The sequence below is a fragment of the Protopterus annectens genome, chromosome 1.part2, assembly GCF_019279795.1.
Source record: "Protopterus annectens isolate FY-2018-M chromosome 1.part2, PAN1.0, whole genome shotgun sequence".
In the NCBI taxonomy this organism is placed as follows: Eukaryota; Metazoa; Chordata; order Ceratodontiformes; family Protopteridae; genus Protopterus; species Protopterus annectens.
The window spans coordinates 688,324,146-688,344,487 of NC_056727.1; the positions used below are offsets into that span (position 1 = coordinate 688,324,146).

General features: G+C 41.5%; 1 protein-coding gene across 1 annotated transcript in view; it reads left to right on the forward strand.

The window, feature by feature from the left end:
- Positions 1-20,342, forward strand: part of YIPF4 (Yip1 domain family member 4) — a 686,237-nt gene that overhangs the window by 102,176 nt on the left and 563,719 nt on the right.

Sequence of the window (20,342 nt, forward strand, 5' to 3'; positions counted from 1 at the left end):
CAGTTTTTGACCATTGGTGTTCTAGCTTTGCTGCATGTTACTGAATCATGTATTGTCATGGAATTTAAAGCTTCTGCTGCTAGAGAGTATTGGATTACATTGTCTAAAATACTTGTACTAATTACTCTCCTGTTACCATAACTATTTCTTTTATATTTAGTGCACTAGGAGCTATTTGTTTAGATTAACTGCCGTGTTGTACTGCAGTTACTGCTCTTGGACCCATTGAGTTTAGACTGTCTGTTGCTCATTGCTGTTGTGTTAATTTGATCTATACCTAAATAACATTATTTCAGCTATTGACTGTTATCATTGCTGTTGCTGCACTGCTACTTCTAAGGTTTGTTCCGTTTTTTATGGAAATTGAAGCTGCTGCTCTGTTACTTCACTTGAAGCTATTGGTTTGCCACTTACTAGGGATTACTTTACTATTGCTACATGTTGCTGTCACTTTTACATTTTTTACTCTTGTGATTGCTACCACAATTACTTGTGTACGGAATCTACTAGTTGTGTCCATAGTTACAGTTGTTGCATCTCACTCTTGTATGCTTCAGCCACATCCCATTTTGTTGCCATTTCCTAGCACAATCCTTTATTACTCTCCACATTGAGTATGTTGTTAAGATTTTATTTCATTTGATTTTACATTTCTTAATCCAGGTTGATGTTGTGAGCCTTGGACCTTTGTCAGGCAGGCCAAGATGACAAAAAAGAAAATAGATTGAAAATTTAGTAAAATATAAGTAGTTAATAACAGTATATATTAGCATAATATTTACAAGAGTTCAGATCACAGTACTTTGCATATTAGGCAAAAAAGTTCAAATAATAATTGTAGATTTTTTATCTTTATCTATGCTTTGTTGATCAAGTTAGTCCAACTAGGCCAGTGGCTGCTTTTCAGGGAGACCTCCTATGGTATTCATATTGACTAAGGGAAATTTTGCCAGGGTGCCAGGAAAACTTTCTCTAATCTTTTAAGATAAGTGCCTTAAGCTTTTTTATCCAGCCACCATGGGACCTTGGCTTAATGTCTCATTTAAAGGAATTTCTGAACTTTTACATACATTTGTGTATTCCCACATTATGTATAGATATAAGGAGTTACTTATTAACATTAATGTGCAAAAGTCAACAAAATGTAATATGTATGGAAATGTTGATGGCAAACTGCACATGGCCTGAAACACTACCTCGAAACATGCAAATCAAAAAACTTTTGCTGGGTGAGAAGCCCGACATACCTAATGATAAAGTGATATGAAACAACTCTGAGATTGCACAGTAATGGGGGAAGGGTGTATTTCCCATCCACGTTATTACATCAATCTTGCACAATTGTATGTATTAGTCAACTGTTTGAGGTTCCTTAACATTTGGGTTCCAAACCAGTCATTTTATATTAAGTAGGTCAAACTCGGCACTCTTGTGGCTGGAGAGGGCTGATTTCACCTATCTGAGCTGGGATTTACTTGTAGAAAGCTCATTATGTGCTTACTTGATTGGCCTTAGGGCATAGTTAGTGTAAAACCTGCCTTTTTTCTGATTTGTATATAAGCCTCACACTTGCAAGAGGTTGCTGTTTGCACAGCGCGATTACTGATGCCTTGTATACACACAATTACCAGAAGTTGAAATTTCCCTATAAAAAAACACCTCTGAACTTTTCCTCAGTTCTGGGGCAACTAGTTTGCATGGTTTTTACATTTAGTTAGGACTGTTTAGATCTACCTTACTTTATTATAACACCCAGGAATATTGCTGCTCAGAGTGCATTTGTTTTTGCACTGATCAGCATAGCTGGTTAGGTTAGCTGCAGATTGCACCAAGTAAGCACCCTTCCCTCATCTGGTAAAAAACACCCTCTACACCTATCCTTTCAAGTACACATTAGGACCTGCAACCATGGATGGGCACTTTCCTCCTAGCTCTGCATCCAGCTTGGTGGACATGGACATCTTGCGGCAATGTAGCAGTTGCCTTGTGTACACTGACAACCACTTACTGTATTTGTCTGTTTAATAATTATGTGAGATATGTAGTTGCACATTGACACTGGAGGCTAGACTCTCACATACAGACACAAAAGCATCAAACAGGTTGTGAGCGACTCATACAAATCACTCTCCACTCACAAAGGACCACACACACGTAGACCCACATATGTGGAGGTGCTCACATGCAACTTAGCCAAACCTCAAAGGCCTCTCAGGCGCAGTCCTCAGAAACTCTGCATGCACACAAACAAGACAGTCCCTATTACAACACATAAAGCCTCATCTCACTTTGTCTCAACTGCCAAGAACATAAGGTGAAACACTCCATGGCCCGATATTCTGGTCATAGAAGTCTCCTTTATGAGATATATTGACATCCCTCTTACCAGGCTAGATAAGGGGAAGGTTACAGTTATATGCCTGTTGGGCTAGGTTCACCAGATCATGCAAGCACTAAGGTCACATACCCCTAAGTACTAGTATAACTCATTCATAGTCCTTGTGGATGTGAATGACCAGAGAAGCACCTCCTTGGACTATATGAAGAGAGGCATGATGGAACTCTCCAAATATGTGTCACAGGCAGGTATTAGCCTAGCACTGAGCAACATTCTACTGTTTCCAAGAATGATGCCACAATACCAGCAGAAAATGATTGATTTTAACAAGTGGCTTAGCTACTGATGTCATTCCAAAGGGGGTCCAGTACTTGTCAGTTCGGAAGGGACATGTTTGACAGGCCACACTGCTTTACCAGGGATGGTCTTCACCTGTCTCCTCTAGGCTTTCGGATATTGGCCAAAACATTCTGCACCCCATAGTGCCTTTTTTAAACATTTCCAACAGAAAAAAAGCTACTGAGGACAAGCTAAAGGTGTTACTGCTCAGTTCTAAGGGTCTCAACAAGAAAATGCACTCCCTGGAAGATCTCCTCACCACAAAGAATGCTGGCATCTGTGCAGTTACAGAAACATCGTTCAAAGCCACAGAAAGCACTCTGGAGTTGCATAGCTATCACGTATTTCATATATTCCGACCACCCACCGAACATGAAAGAACAAAAGGCCGAGGTGTATCTATCTACATAAAGGAAAAGCACACCTCAGGGCTGGTCAAACAATATGATGCGCTTGAGCTCCTCCATGTCCAACTGACCATGGGAAAAATCCATTACCATGTGTTTGCTAGCTACAGATGTTCATCGTGTTTCACTGTTGCAGTCAAGACTGTAGGGTTCTCCCTGCCGGCAGGCAGCCCTTGGTCGGCCAGAATCCCAAAGTCTGGGTCCGGCGTCGGCTGTTCAACCATGCTCCCTGACGTCAGAGCACCAGGAGTACAAAGCTTACAGCCGACGCCATCTTCTCCAGTCTTTCTTGCCGTGCGGTGATAGCAGTTCGCAAGTGCCGGTCGGCTGACTCCTGACGATTTTTTCTGATAAACTTCAGTCCGAAGATTTTCTTCTCCACTCAAAGCTAAGTACCCTGTTGGGGAAACTTTTTTCTTGCTCCACTCCCATGTCAGAAAAAGTTAATAATTGTATTTCATGTGGGAAGCAAATACCTCATAAGGATTTTCATTCTTACTGTATTCCTTGCTTAGGCCCTGACCACGACGTAGCTAGTTGTCGGTTTTGTGCTAGATTTAATCAACGTACTATTAAGCGAAGGTACGATTTTGCTTTTCATTACTTCGGTAGGCGCTTTAACTACAAAATGTCGTCTGATACGGTTCCGGTTACCAGAGTTCACAAACGTCGCAAGGATAAAGACGGGCCTCCGAGGTCCAAATCTGATGATAGCGCAGAAGCGGAGCCAGCTTCAGGTTCGACCGTCGTCAGTGAGGTGCTTTTGCAGCCCCTGTCGTCGGCCAAAATGGACTCTCATGAGGAGCCAACCAGGCCTTTAAATATTTCTATTGCAGGACCTTCGGACAATGCTCCTTCGGATGGGTCCGGAGCCGCTGTGCAGGTACTGGCTTCCGAAGGGGTTTTCAGGCCTACTCAACTTCTAATAAAGGCAAAGCCAAAGACAAAGGCAAAGACTCCTTCTAAATCAAAGACTGCAACACAGGCCTCTTCTGAACTGGCTCCCAAGTCACAGAAACAGTTACTCAAGATGGCGGAGGATTTACTTGCTATGATTAGGGGTTCACATCCCCCTCCAGATAAAAGGCCAAGGCAGGATGTTTATTATGATTCCTCTGATCAGGCTTCTGTTTCTTCAGTTTCTTCTTCTGACCAGGAATATTCTTTCCCTCCTTATGAGGATTCTGATGCTGAGGAATCCATTCCTTCAGCTTCTCCCCCTGAGGATTTCTCTTTTGGGGAAACTTTGCATGAAATGAGGGAACATTTCCACTGGGAAGGACAGGAGTATTCAGAATCTAAGAAAAGACTGAGGGATTTTCTTCTACTTCCCCAACATAGACCCTTGGCTATTCCTCATGTTTTGGATATTGTGGATGATGCCTTTTCGGAGGCTAATTTAACCCCTGACTCTTTTCCTCCTCCTCCTGTTAAGCCTGATAGATATTACAGGGTTCCTGATTCCCACCAATTTTTATACAAGAACCCTTCTGCTGACCCTGAAAACATTTCTCAGGGTCCTAAGGGAGTTAAGGCCGCTTCTGCCAAAAATCCCATTCCTACTGAAAAGGATTCTTGATCCTTAGAAAGATGGGGCAAAAAGGTGTACACTTCTGCTACTTTGTCCATTAGGGCTTTAAACCGTCAGTTTCATATGCTGAAATACCAGCATTTTCTCTTGTCTGTTTTAAAACAAAAGCTTACTTCCATTTCTGCCTGTGCAGATGATAAGGAATTACATGACTTATTGCATGCCACTGAACAAGTTGGGAAGCATGGTTTACACTGTGGATTTGATGCCTTGGAGGCTTCTTGTAAGGCTGCTGCCTCTGGTACAGTCATTAGAAGGCATGCATGGCTAAAGGAACAAAATTTGCCTGAACAAGTAAAGGCTAAATTATTGGATGCTCCTGTTCAGCATAATGTTTTGTTTGGATCAAAAGCTGAAGAGGTGATTAAAAAGATGGAGGATAAGGCGAAATCCATGCAAACAGTTAAAGATTTCTTACAAGTACAGCCACCTAGATTTAGTAGGAATTGGCCTTCAAATAATTGGTCCTTTCCCACTTCAGACAGGCCTCAGAGGGGTAGATATAGACGCTCCAGAGGAAGGCCTCAAACACAAGCTTCTTATAGACCAAGACAGTGGACTGCTTCCACCCCTAGGGGAGGAGAGGACAGGTCACAAACTCAAAGGAAACAAACTCAATGACTCCCTCTGTTGGGCTACAGGAACTTTTTGCCTGGAAGCCCCTCTCGGAGGAAAACTCTCTTTTTTTTTATCAAAATTGGACTCAAATAACCCAAGACAAGTGGGTTTTGGATGTGGTTTTAAGAGGTTACAAATTCCATTTTCATACCTTGCCAAGGCCAAGCGGATGGCCAGACCTTCCAAAACATCAATGGACGGAGGCCTTAAACCAGGTGGAAGCTCTTTTGGCTATGAATGCCATAGAACTGGTTCCACTTTCAGAGATGGGAAAAGGGTTTTACTCAAGGCTCTTTCTACTCCCCAGGAAGCTAAACTCATGGAGACCCATTCTGGATCTGTCGGTCTTGAACACCTTTTTAGAGATTCCAAAATTCAAGATGCTTACTCTACAGCAGCTACTTCCAATGCTGTCCAAAGATGCATGGATGGTAGCTTTGGATTTAAAGGAGGCATATTTACACATTCCCATCAGGCAGGATCGCAGAAAATGCCTCTGGTTCAAGGCCGGATCGAGGCACTTTCAATTCTCTGCGCTGCCCTTTGGATTGTCTACTGCACCCAGGGTCTTCACCAAATGCCTGGCTCCAGTAGTAGCTTACTGCAGACTCAAGGGAATTCAAATTTACCCTTATCTGGACGATTGTCTAGTTCAGGCGGACAGCAAGGATGTCTTACTCCAGCATCTAGAATTTGTACAGAACCTCCTCAAGTTCCTGGGATTCTCTGTAAACATAAAGTCAAATTTGACACCATCACAACAGATTACTTTTCTGGGTGCGCTTCTAAACACCACAACCCAGATGGCATTTCTGACATCCGAAAAACAATTACAGCTGGCTTCAGCTTTCAAAACCTTGGCAACTTTAACTCAACTATCTGCAAGGAAATTCCTGCAGGCTTTGGGTTACATGGCCTCCTGCATCCTTCTCGTACCATATGCAAGACTACACATGAGGAAAATACAGTGGTACCTAAAAAGTGTATGGTCTCAGCATTGCCACAGTTTAGACATACTGATCTCCGTCCTTCCTTGCCTTCAAAAGGAATTTCTTTGGTGGTCCAGGGCATGTGCTCTAAACAAAGGGAAAACCTTCTGTCTGCCTCCTGCCCCTCAGATTCTAACCACAGACGCCTCGGATTATGCTTGGGGAGCCCATTTTCAGGGCAACTGTCTGCAGGGCCTTTGGACAAAGGATCAGAAGCACCTGCATATCAATTTAAAGGAAATGTTAGCCATTCAGAAGGCTCTGTTGGCCTTCAGGAATCTTTTACAACCAGGACAACTACTAATACGGACAGACAACACCACAGTTATGTGGTACATAAACAAGCAAGGGGGGATCTCATTCCTACCCCCTTTGCAGACTAGCCATGGATCTATGGAACACAGCTCTTGCTTGCAATCTGGATCTTCAAGCTCAGTTTCTACCAGGGAAACAAAACTTCCTGGCAGACAGTCTGAGCAGAAACCTTTCGGATCCACACGAGTGGATGCTGGACACAAAAATATTCAGGATGATAACAGCAGTCTGGGGATGTCCTCACATAGACCTCTTTGCATCCCATCTCAATCATCAACTACAGAATTTTTGCACCAGGTCTTTCCACAGAGAAGCTTGGAAAGTGGATGCCCTGTCATTCAGTTGGAGGAATCTCTCGGGTTATGCCTTTCCACCTCTTCCTCTTCTTCCACGGGTCTTATTGAAGATAAAACAGGACAAGCCCAAGATGATAATCTTGCTGGCTCCAAATTGGCCTCGGCAGTTTTGGTATCCAACTCTAAAAAACCTATGTCTGGAGCCCCCTTGGGTTTTACCTCAGTCTCCGAACCTTCTGTCCCAACATCAGGGTCAGGTTCTACACTCTCATGTCAGAACTCTCAGCCTGGCGGCCTGGTTAATCCAGGGCCTTTGATTTCTTCTTTCCTACCCAAGCAGGTTATGGATGTCATTTTAGAAGCCAGACGTCCTAGCACTAGAAAATCTTATGCAGGAAAATGGAAAAGATTTTGTTCCTGGATGCAGGCTCAGGATTCTGATCCTCTTCTTCCTAACATTACCTTAATTTTACTTTACTTGACAGATCTCTTACATAAGGGTCTCTCTTTCTCTTCCATTAAGATACATGCCTCTGCTATTTCTGCTCATTATAATACAGACCCTCCCATCTTTTCCCACCAGCTCTTTCTCAGAGGAGCTAAGAACTTAAGACCTCCTAGATCTCCTCCCATTCCTGCTTGGGATCTCAACTATGTTTTGGAAAAACTAACCTTGCCTCCTTTTGAGCCTGCTGCTTCTTCTGACATCAAGTTTTTATCTTGGAAGACAGCTATCTTGTTAGCCCTAACCTCTGCCAGGAGAGTTTCAGAGTTACAAGCTCTTATGGCTGTGGAACCTTATATTATTTTTCATCAAGACAGGGTATCTTTGAGGACTAATCCTACCTTCATGCCTAAGGTGGTTTCCAAAGCGGCTTTAAATCAAACTATCCACTTGCCAACCTTTTTCCCCACTCCTCAAAATAAAGGAGAAAGGATCTTACATTCCTTGGATGTACACAGACAACTACGTTTTTACCTGGACAGAACCAAGGACATCAGAAAATCAGAACAATTGTTTGTTTCTTATGCTTCAAGTTCCCAAGGTAAAGCTATTTCAAAACAGACCATTTCTGAATGGATTGCTCATGGAATCAGATTTTGTTATTCACACCATGGAAAGCAAATTCCAGGAAGTATACGGACTCATTCCACCAGAGCGGCTGCCACTTCTGCTGCCTTCCTCAGGGGAGTTCCTACCAAAGACATTTTGAAAGCTGCAACTTGGAGTTCAGTGCATACATTTTCTAAGCACTACAATCTACCTCTCTACTCTAAGTCTAGGGCAGGCTTTGCCTCTGCAGTCTTGCAGGGCCTTCTAGCCGCCCCTTCTTCTTTATGACCACCTCCCTTTATTTCAGCTTTGGGATTCTACCCTACAGTCATGACTGCAACAGTGAAACACGAACATAGTACAGTTGTGTACACCTACCATAAATGTAGATGTTCGAGTGTCTTCACTGTTGCAGTCTCGGTTTCCCTCCCTCCTGTCCCCTCTTATTTTTACTTTTGTGTAGTTCCTTTTTTTTCACCATTCTTCTGAGGTGTATTTGCAAAGGTTATGGGACCTTTTTCATTTTGGGACTCCTGACATCTGGGGCAAGAAAAACTGGAGAAGATGGTGTCGGCTGTCAGCTTTGTACTCCTGGCGCTCTGACATCAGGGAGCATGGTTGAACAGCCGACGCCGGACCCAGACTTTGGGATTCTGGCCAACCAAGGGCTGCCTGCCGGCAGGGGAGAACCCTACAGTCATGACTGCAACAGTGAAGACACTCTTAACATCTACATTTATGGTAGGTGTACACAACTGTACTGTCTCCCACCATGAGCTAGGAAACTTGTACGTCATACCTGAAGGTACTAAAATCACTCGCCATCCAGCCCAGCACCATACTCATGGGTGAATTCTAACTACCCCTTCATTAATTGGGTGACATACTTGACCACTAACATGCAGGCCCAAAGATTTTTTTTTTTTTAAGCCTGCTGCCTATTGTTTTTTTCAGACATATTGAATTATCACTTGTAGCATAGGCAAATTTGCATTCATATAAAAGTAATCAAACTATATTAACATAACACACATTCTATTTCACATATATTGCTATATATCATATAACCTAAGCAGTATTGCATAAATTATTCAATTCTTGCTTTTTTTAAACAAGAAACACCTTCATTAAGCCATTACTTACTACAGGCAGTGATACATTTATATAAATGAAAATAAACCACACCAACATAATCCAAGTCACAAGCATTTTGCATCACAAACCATACTGGTACACACTCAGTTGCAAAAATTATACATCACTTATAATCTACCCAGTCTTTCTCACTCAGACATTGCATAGGTCATTTAAGTCCTCCTGCCTTTTAGGCCTCATAAGGTCATAGGAGGTTACTAGGTTAATGGCCCTAGGGCCCTTACAAGCCTAGTCAGGAGTTTATCCCCAAAAAATAAACCTCAGTCAGCACTTGTATCCCCCATCAATGAGGAACACAGGTAGAACCCCTTGGACAAATTTGTGGTTTAATGAAACTAAAATGCAAAATTCCATGCAAGTAAAGACAGGTGTATGGCAGCATAATCCATAAATATAGACTCTAGCAGCCAGCACTCATCCCATGGTGGTGAAAAATAGCATAAAAACATGTGAATATTAAACTATTTTATTCCAGCGTTACAAAGATTCCATGGCATACCAGTTCCGGCTATATCAGCCTTCTTCAGTGCTTAACAACCAATAAGACAGTGTAATATCCCTTAAATAACACCTTATTAATGACTGGTCAATTACAGAGAGTAATTTAAACCTGGAGAAAATAGAGCACCCAACCTAATAATCAACCCTTTTCTTTTTTATTCAGAATACTATGCCAACCCCCCTTATAAACTCTCATCTAACACAATTTTATCTATAGTTGTAAATTGAAACCTTGGTGTTTTGTGATGTAGTGTATGTTTAAACAAAGCATTTGACACACTAGCACATCTAATATTGCTAAAATGTTCTGAAGTTCTAAGCTTCAATGGACATTGTCTGCCCCACATAAAAAGCCAAACAGCTACATATTGCCAAATATTTAATCCAATCTGTGTCACAGTTCCCAAAAATTCTTAACTGATGCACCTCAGATGTATTTGAAGATGAAAAACATTCCATCTTAGAAATATATTTACCAAAACTACAATGACCACAGGGCTGACCACCTTTAATTAGTGCCCCCCCATGTCAATTGACCCGAAGACTGATTGTTGACATCACCTCTTTTGTAATGGCTGAACCGTCCTCCTAGCGTCTTGCCCTTCTAAAAGAAAAAAGGCATCTAGCTAATAACATATTTTTGTTACATGACCATCCATTAAAAGAGTGTTGCAATGTTTTTGAACAAGATGCATTAGAAACCCATGTTACTCCCAAAGTTAGTAATAAACCTGAGTGGCCCTTTCGGACCATACCTAGATCTATACTTCAATAAATGCACTCTTATCCACATTTATATTGAGTAACAAATCTCCATAGTATCTACTTGCTTAAATCCTCTATAAAAAAACATCTTGACCATGTCTTGTGCCTCGTTGCATACCAATTCAGAAGAACAATTTTTTTTTAACCTTAAAAACTGAGATTTAGGCATGTTCCTTATCGCATGAGAATGATGACCACTATTAACATGCAAAAGGGTGTTAACCTAGGGGAAAGTTCCTAATGATTTGATTACTCAATGTCCCATCCTCCTTAACAGTTACTATCACATCCAGAAAAGTGATTTGTCTAGCGTCATGATGTATAATAAACTGAATACCCCATTTATTGTAATTTAGATATACAACACATTCCAATAAATATCAAATATCTGACCTCCAGACAATCCAACAGTCATCTAAATATCTTCTCCAGATGTCCATGAATTCTAAGTAGATGTTATGGAACTCCTCATAAATAAGCTTTTCCTGAATAAAGCCCGTAAAGAGGTCTGCATAAATTGGTGCAAGTGACGTACCCATAGCTGTACCCTCAGCTGTAAGTAACATTTGTATTTAAAATGAAACACATTTTTGGTGAACACATGTTCTGTCAGACATGACAAAAATGTGTTAAAACCTGGGCTGTATGTAGAGGCTCAATTTAACCAATATTCCACTCGGACATTACATTGCTCATTTAAGTCTGGCTGAATTTTAGGCCTCATAGAATCACAGGAGTTTACTAGGCTAATGGCCCTGGGGCTCTTACAAGCTTAGCCAAGAGTTTATCCTCAAAAAAGAAACCTCAATCGGCACCTGTCACCCCTGTAAGTTAGGGACACAGGTGGAATCCCCTGGACAAATTTGTAGTTTCTCATCCACTCTTCAAGGTTGCGGTTGAAGAGAGTCAGTGATGTACTTTGTGTTATGTGTATGGGGAGTCTGTTCCAGAGATTGGGCACCCTCTGGGAGACCAACCTGTCTCTCCAGCAGGTTTCTTAATGTCACACATTAGATTTAGGCCTTTCGGGTAATGCGCAAGGAGTTGAACTTGCGCATCGTTCCTCTCTTCTGTGTATTGTTTCCACAATTCCATTTTTCCTTTGTAGTTTGTTGCTACCCTTTTCTTAAGATCTCAATTCCAGTTGTTTTATCTCTGTTACTATATTCACTACTTCCAGTATAGTTGATTTAGATTTTGATTTCCATTTTCTAGTAATTGCTTTTTTGGCAGCCACCATACCATTATTAGACACAGCAAGGCCTTACCATGTCTAGGCAGTTTCAATTCTGTTTTATAGCTCAGAAAAATCATCTCCCTTGTCAGACCGATCTGCGCACCCAACATCTCAGACAGTGCATCCTGCAGGGAATCCTTAAAGTCCGCCAACTCCCAGAAATGATGTTCTCAGTTACCTCTTTCTTCCCCTTCACACCTCCAACATTTATTGTCTACCTGAGGAAAGTTCTCTGCAGCCTACTTGGGGTGTAAAATTATCTGTATAAACATTTCCAGGCAAAAATCCTAAATCTTCTAGATTTTGTTGCATATTTGGGAGACATGCATATTCTCCCATTGTATCTTTGTGAATTGCTTATCCAGTCTCTCTTCCCAATCCTTCCTAACCTCTGATTGATTCTTATAGTTTTTGTGCAACATTTTATATGCTGTAGTAACTATTCCTTTTTTAGTGGCAGCCTCTGTTCTAGAATCCATTAAAAACTTTACCAGTGCTGATCTTCCATTTAGGACCCCCCCTATTTCTTTCTCTTTGCCTATATTCTGATATCAATCCCTGATAGGGAAGGCAGTCTCGAACCTGCAGTCCAAATAAATTCTTGGCATCTTCCCATTCTGTCATAATCATAGCTCCTTTTCTTTTATTTCCACTCTGTTTTTAAACTCCACCTTAATTGTGTTCCACTCCCTAACTATATTTTCATAAGAAATTTCTATCTTCTCTAACAGCTCCTTAGTAATCTCCACTACCCATTCCTTAAATTCCTCACTTTTCAACAGATAGGTGAGAAAGCAGCAATATCTCATTTTTATTTCATTACCCTGTCTTTTTATTTTAGCTTTTATTGGCGCATAATCTGAAATAGTTATTGGGTGGGTATCAGGACCTTCAATTAAATGCACATGTTCCTGTGAAATGTAAATTCTGTCAAGCCTAGCCTAGTTTTTTATATCTTGGGGAGTGATAATTAAATTCATTCTGAACTCCTGTTACTGAATTCACATCTTTCATGCCAAATATTTTCATAAATTTCTTGAAAAATCTACCATCGTTTGTCCTTACTGCTGCAAATCAAGTTCCAGTCCCCAACTATAAGTGATATTCCTTGCTGAAAACTTGATTATTTTTCCCAAAAATTTCTTAAGCTCCATTACAGCAGTTTTAGTTGGAATGTAAATAACATGCCAGTGTAATACTCCTCCCTTGACAGTAGCCCCTTAGCAGTACAAATCTGCTATTATTATCTTTTTTATTTTTTTTTATTTTTTTCTATCACTATTGGAGCTCCTCTTGCAATTAATATAAGTGCTCCCCTTTTCCTTTGTCCCAGGTATTCTACTGAATAACCATCCTGAAAAGATTTATTTATGAAATTCACATGTACATTTCTTTCTAAGTGTGTCTGCTGTAACATGGCTATTTGCACTCACTACTCTTTCTTGTTTGTATTTGTCTATGAGGCCATTATCATTTAAAGACATTAAAGAAAGCATCATTGTATTAAAAAGTTAATATTCCCACCTTTTAGATATAACATCTTTTTTGTTAAATGTCTAGTTCCAGCTTTTGTGTTACATACATACACTGATGTTCATTGTGTTTCACTGTTGCAGTCATTATAATTGGGGTTATCCTGCTGGCAGGCTACACGCAGTCGGCCCGAGTTCCAAAGTCTAGGTCCGGCGTTGGTTGCTGTCGCCTCCTCCCTGACGTCAGTGCGCCAGGGGTATAAAAGATGCAGCCGATGCCATTTTCTTCAATCTTTCTTGCCGCGCGGTGCCCGAAGCAAAAGCAGTTTGCAAGTGCCAGTCGGCTGACTCCTGAGATTTTCAAATTCAAATTTCGGATCCGAAATCTTCATTAAAGCTAAGTACCCCGTTGGGGAAACTTTTTTCTTGCTCCAGACCGATGTCAGAAAAAGTTAATAATTGTATTTCTTGTGGGAAGGAAATACCTCATAAGGATTTTCATTCTTACTGTATTCCTTGCCTAGGCCCTGACCATGACGTTGCTAGTTGTAGGTTTTGTGCCAGATTTAACCAACACACTACTAAGCGTCGGTACGATTTTGCATTTCATTACTTTGGCAGAAGAATCAATTGTATAATGCCGTCAGAACAGCCGACGACTGGAGTTTATAAAAAGCGCAAAGAAAAAGAAAAGCATCTGAGGTCCAAAACCGACGACGAGGCTTCTGTTAGGCCTGTCCCCAGTTCGCTGGTTCTCAGTGAGGCGCTTTTACAGCCCCTGATGCCCGCTACCTCAGAGCCACAGGCCGCTTCCGACTCCCACGTGGAGCCGACTAGGCCATTGGAAACTCAAGGTATTGGACACTCTGAAACTATTCCCTTAGATGGGTCTGGAGCCGCTGAGCAGGCATCTGCTTCTGAGGGTGTTTTCAGGCCTGCACAGTTATATGTAAAGCCATCTTCAGCTTCAAAGGCAAAGACTAAAGCAGTTCTAAAAACAAAGAAACAAGTACAGCATTCTCCTGGACAGGCCTCCATGCCTAAAAAAACAGATGCTTAAAATGGCCGAAGACCTAATTACTTTGATCAGGGGTTCCCATCCCTCTCATGATAAGAGGCCTAGGCAAGAGATAGAATATGAATCTTCATATCAGGTTAACATTTCCTCTGATTCTTCTTCTGAACAGGAATATTCCCTTCCTCCCTATGAGGATTCTGATGCTGAAGAATATATCCCTTCAGCCTCTCCTCCTGAGGATTATTCTTTTGGGGATACCCTGCATACTATGAGGGAGCATTTCCACTGGGAGAGCCAATATTACTCTGAATCCAAGAAAAGGCTCAGAGACTTCCTTTTATTACTTCAGCAGAGCCCCCTGTCTGTTCCTTCTGTTTTAGACATTGTAGATGTATTTTCAGAGTCCGGTCTGTCTCCTGACGCTTTACCACCAGCTGCTGTTAAGCCAGACCGATACTACAGGGTTCCTGATTCATATAAATTTCTTTACAAAAACCCTGCTGCTGACCCATAAACCATTTCTCAGGGTCCCAAGGGGGTCAAGGCTTCCACTGCAAAAAAACCTATCCCCTCTGATAGGGATTCAAGGGCCCTGGACAGATGAGGGAAAAATATTCTTACTTCTGCTACCTTGGCTGTAAGAGCTTTAAATTGTCAGTTTCATATGCTTAAATATCAGCAATATCTAATGTCACAGCTTAAACAGAAAATGTTGACAAATTCAGAATGTGCAGAAAACAAAGAAATGCAGGATGTTTTGCATGCAGCTGAACAAGTGGGAAAGCATACTTTGCAATGTGGTTTTGATTCTCTAGAGGCCTCCTGCAGGGCCGCTGTTACAGTTTCTGTCATTAGGAGGCATGCTTGGTTAAAAGAACAGAATCTGCCCGATCATGTTAAAGCAAAACTCTTAGATGCTCTATTACAACGTGATACCTTGTTTGGTGTTAAAGCAGAAGAAGTGTTAAAGAAAATGGAGGACAAAGCTAAATCTATGAAAACAGTGAAGGATTTTTTACAGGTACAGCCTTCCAGATTTAGCAGGAACTGGCCTACAAAGAATTGGTCCTTTCCAGTGTCAGACAGGCCGCAAAGAGGCAGATACAGACGCAGATCACAACCCCAAGGCTCATACAGGTCTAAACAATGGGATGCTTCTACCTCCAAAAGCGGAGAGGAAAAATCACAGCCATACAGAAAACAGTCTCAATGACTTCCCCTGCCAGCACCAAGCACTTGTCTTTTGGCAGTTCCTTTGGGGGGGGAACTAGCACTTTTTTCACAAAATTGGCATATGATCACCCAGGACAAATGGGTCTTAAATATTGTATCTCAAGGGTACAGGTTCCACTTTCACACCCTGCCAAGACCAAATGGTATGCCAGATCTGCCACGCAATCAATGGGCAGAGGCACAAAAACAAGTTTCATCCCTCATAGACATGAGAGCCATTCAGCAAGTACCACAGCAAGAGCAGGGACAAGGATTTTACTCAAGGCTATTCTTGGTACCCAGAAAGGACAAAGCCTGGAGACCAATACTGGACCTGTCTATTCTAAACACATTCCTGGATATTCCAAAATTTAAAATGTTAACTCTGCAACAGCTTCTGCCCATGCTGGGCAAGAAGGCTTGGCTTGTGACTTTAGACCTAAAAGAGGCATACCTGCATGTCCCAGTCAGGCAATCATGCAAAAGATACCTCAGATTTATAGCTGGCTCAGTGCACTACCAATTCTCTGCACTGCCCTTTGGCTTATCAACTGCGCCCAGGGTCTTCACAAAATGCCTGGCACCAGTAATTGCATTTTGCAGACAAAGAGGAATACAAATATATCCTTACTTGGACGACTGCCTTATTCAAGCAGAGAACAAGAACATTCTACTACAGCATCTGGCATTTGTAAAAAGATTACTAACAGGTCTAGGGTTCACAGTAAACGAAAAGAAATCAAAACTCATACCCTCTCAAGAGATAATATTCCTGGGTGTAAGCTTAAGTACAATTGCCCAGATGGCTTATCTCACGCCAGACAAACACAGACAACTGACTACTTATTTCAGAATATTGGCAACAAAGACCCAGTTATCTGCAAGAAAAATTCTGCAGGCTTTGGGCTTCATGGCATCCTGCATACTGCTAATTCCATATGCAAGACTGCATATGAGGAAACTTCATTGGTATCTAAAAAGTGTTTGGACTCCACATTGCCACAGCCTGGAAACAATAATCACCCTCATTCCCTATCACCTCAACATGGGACAGCCATTCACCTTACCCACAGCCAGGCAGACATTGACAACAAATGCGTCAGATTATGCCTGGGGGGGCCCATATGGCAGGAAGATGTATTCAGGGTACATGGTCCGCAGGTCAGATGCATCTACATATCAATCAAAAAGAGATGCTAGCTGTTCAGAATGCCCTGACAGCCTTCAAGGGTCTACTTTATCCAGGACAACTTCTGATAAAGACAGACAATACTACAGTCATGTGGTACATAAACAAGCAGGGGGGGCACGCATTCCTACCCCCTCTGCAGACTAGCCATGAACTTGTGGGACACAGCACTGACTTACCAAGTACATCTGCAAGCACAATTCCTGCCAGGAAGGATAAATACTCTGGCAGATGAACTAAGCAGAAACCTAATGGATCCCCACGAGTGGAAATTGGATCCACAAGTCTTCAGTATGATAACAAGGAACTGGGGATGCCCGGACATAGACCTATTTGCCTCTCCTCACAACTGCCAACTACAGAGATTCTGCACAAGGACTTATCACAAGCAAGCATGGAAAGTGGATGCTCTATCTTTCAGCTGGAAAAACCTAACGGTATATGCCTTTCTGCCTGTCCTCCCCAAGGTACTCCTCAAGGTCAGACAAGAAAAGCCAAAAATGATACTGATTGCCCCAGAATGGCCCCGCCAGCACTGGTACCCAACCCTAAAGAGCTTGTCTCAATGCCCAGCTTGGACAGTACCTCAAATTCCTCACTTACTGACCCAACAAGACAGTCAGATACTGCACAGCCAACTCAGGACCTTAAAACTGTCAGCTTGGCAGATAATGTAGCCATTCAAGACACACCTCTCTCTAAAGCAGTGATGGATGTTATTTTGGAGGCCAGGAGGCCTAGCACCAGAAACTCTTATGCAGAAAAATGGAAGAGATTCCGTGCTTTGAACCAGGCACAAGGTATTGACACGACTGTTCCAAATATTCCTCCGATTTTGCAATACTTAACTGAGATGCTGGATAGAGGCGTTTCCTTTTCATCAATTAAAATTCATGCCTCTGCCATTTCAGCTCATTACAGTACAGAACCACCCATTTTTTCTCATCCATTACTAAGGCAGTACCTCAGAGGGGCCAAAAACATAAGACCTCCAAGGAGAGCACCAATACCTGCATGGGACCTCAACTATGTCTTGGAAAAACTCACACTGCCTCCGTTTGAGCCAGCCTCTGCAGCTGATATAAAATTCTTATCCTGGAAAAGAGCTCTGCTCCTAGCAATAACCTCCACTAGATGAGTCTCACAGTTACAGGCACTCATTGCTGTGGAACCTTTTTATTATTTTCCATCCTGACAGGGTCTCTCTAAGGACAAACCCTACATTTATGCCTAAGGTAGTGTCCAGTGTGGCCCTTAACCAAACAATTAATTTGCCTACCTTTTACCCAAAACCACAGAATAAAGGTGAGAGACTCCTGCATTCTTTGGACATTCACAGGCAGCTACGTTTCTACCTCGACAAAACCAAAGCTTTCAGAAAGACTGAACAACTTCTAGTGGCATATGCTGCAGGATCACAAGGAAAGCCCATCTCCAAACAGACTATTTCAAAGTGGATAGGCCACTGCATTCGTTTCTGCTATTCACAGCATGGCAAACCAGTGCCTAAGGGCATTAGGCCGCATTCAACCAGAGCAGCAGCCACTTCAGCAGCCTTCCTCAGAGGAGTACCAACCAAAGACATCTTAGAGGCTGCAACTTGGATTTCAGTGCATACATTTACAAAGCACTATCACTTACCTCTCTACTCTAAATCCAGAGCAGGCTTTGCCACTGCAGTTCTGCAGGGCCTGATAACCTCTCCTAATTCTATTTAGCTCCAGCCTCCCAACCTTATCTTTGGGATTCAACCCAATTGTAATGACTGCAACAGTGAAACACGATGAACATAGTACAGTTTTTTTTTTCTTGGCCAATCACTCTCCAGCAGACTGTAGCCAGTTTCTCTTTATCAGATTCCAAAATTGTTACTGAGCTTACATGTATTTGCTAGGAAAAAAAGGCCTTGTAATATTCAATGTTCTTTTTCATTTACTTGCTCTCTCTTAAAACTTGTTAATAAATCAATCTAAGGTCTTTAATGCAGTCATTTCCCCATGCAAGAATGGGAAAAAGCACATTAATCTCTCTTTTGTCATGCTTTTTAACTAGGTTTTTTATGCATTGTAGTGCTTACATTTCTTACAACTGAACAAGAGAGAGCAAGAGAAAGGGAGAAAGAAAAGAAAAAAAAAACAGCAGCATCTGTTTACAATCCCCATTATATTTAAAAAAATAACTGAAAAAAATATTTTATAGCATGTAAGAAAACCACATGCCACAAAATTGGTACTATTTAAGAAGAAAAAAATCTTTACTTAACAGTTAACTTTCTCCCTCCTCTTGCCCTCCCCTAAACACTTTTCCGAACCTTAATGGCATGAAGAAGGGCAAAGAGTCCCCTACAAGTCCAGCAAACTCTGAAAAAGTTCAATATTTCCAGATTTTCTCATTCTGTCATATTTCACAAATATAATTATTGCATTGTAATCCCATATTAGGTTACTGGTATTATTACCGTTCATCTCTCGAGTCCTGTCTCTGCTTCATTTCCAGTGTACTCGCAATTCTTCTAGTCAACTCTCGTGCTCCCTTCATTCTCACCATTTTCTGTTGAAACAGTTGAAAAGGTTTCACAGGTACAGTCTCTCTCTGGTCTTTATTACCAGAAGAACAAGAAGCAGAATCTCCATCTGTTTTACAGCTCACTTTTTGTTGGACATACTTTTGTTATTACCTCCTTAGCATATGTACTTCATCAAAATGATTTTGTTCCCCCCCAGGGAAGAATATCTTGAAGATGGCTGAGTATAGCAGTTTGAATCTCACACCTGCATCTTTACATTCTCTGAATAGTGGAATAAATTTGCTCCTCTTGTGTCTGGTGTGCAATGAGTAATCATTCTCCACAAACAATTTGCTGTCTCACACTTTTAGTGCTTTGGCTTTCTGCCACAGTTTCATCAGAATCAACTACTTCTGCTGGTAGGATTGCATCTTTACTATTAAAGTTCTAGGTTGCTTTATTATAGCCAGGTTTGGAGCATACACATGATGTGCTCTTTCAGCTAACAACTCCTGATTGTGGAATACCAGTCCAGTTGTTTTTTGTGTTTTCATAAAAAATAATGCAGCCTGTTCCTTCCAGCTTCTCTGGTATAGCTGAAAATGTCAGGTTTTTCCCTACGGCCTCTGTCCTCTAATTCTATTATTTTTTTGAAACCTCTCTTCCTGAGCAGCCTCATATTCAGTCATCCTTTTCTTTATTTCAACCTCTAATTTTTGCATCTTTATCATCTTATCTGAATATCTGTTTAAAGCTTCTTCCAGTTTTTTCCAGCCTTTTGTTGTTTGTGTTTATATACTCCATCAGTGTTTTGTTTATTTTAAACAGGTCTTTATGCAGTTGTAAAATCTAAGCAGTTCAGAGGGCCACTAAGAACCACACTCCAAAGATGCCCAAAAATATGTAAATGGAACTGTTATTTTCACATGTGAAAAATAAAAGTTGCATTTACATATTTTCGGGCATCTTTGGAGTGTGGTTCTTTGTGGCTTTCTAAACTGCTTAGATTTTTCTTCTGGTTTTAAGTGTTGAAGGCTGCTTCCATTGGTTTCTGTATGCAGTTGTCTTATATCTTCCTGTAGGTTACTGGAAGTCCTGTCTGAAGGTTGCATACTTATCCATATCAAATGCATCAATGAGGTTGATCTCTCACACAGCAGAAGGTACCTCACAAGCAGCTCTATCAGCATTGCCATAAGGAGACATGCCTGGATACAGTTATGTGACTTTGCAGAGCCTTTTAAGGTGCCCTTTATCAACTCTCCATTCAATGGCACTTCCTTGTTTTGGCCATCAATAAAACAGATGCTTATCATAGCAAACAAGATGGAAAGACTCTG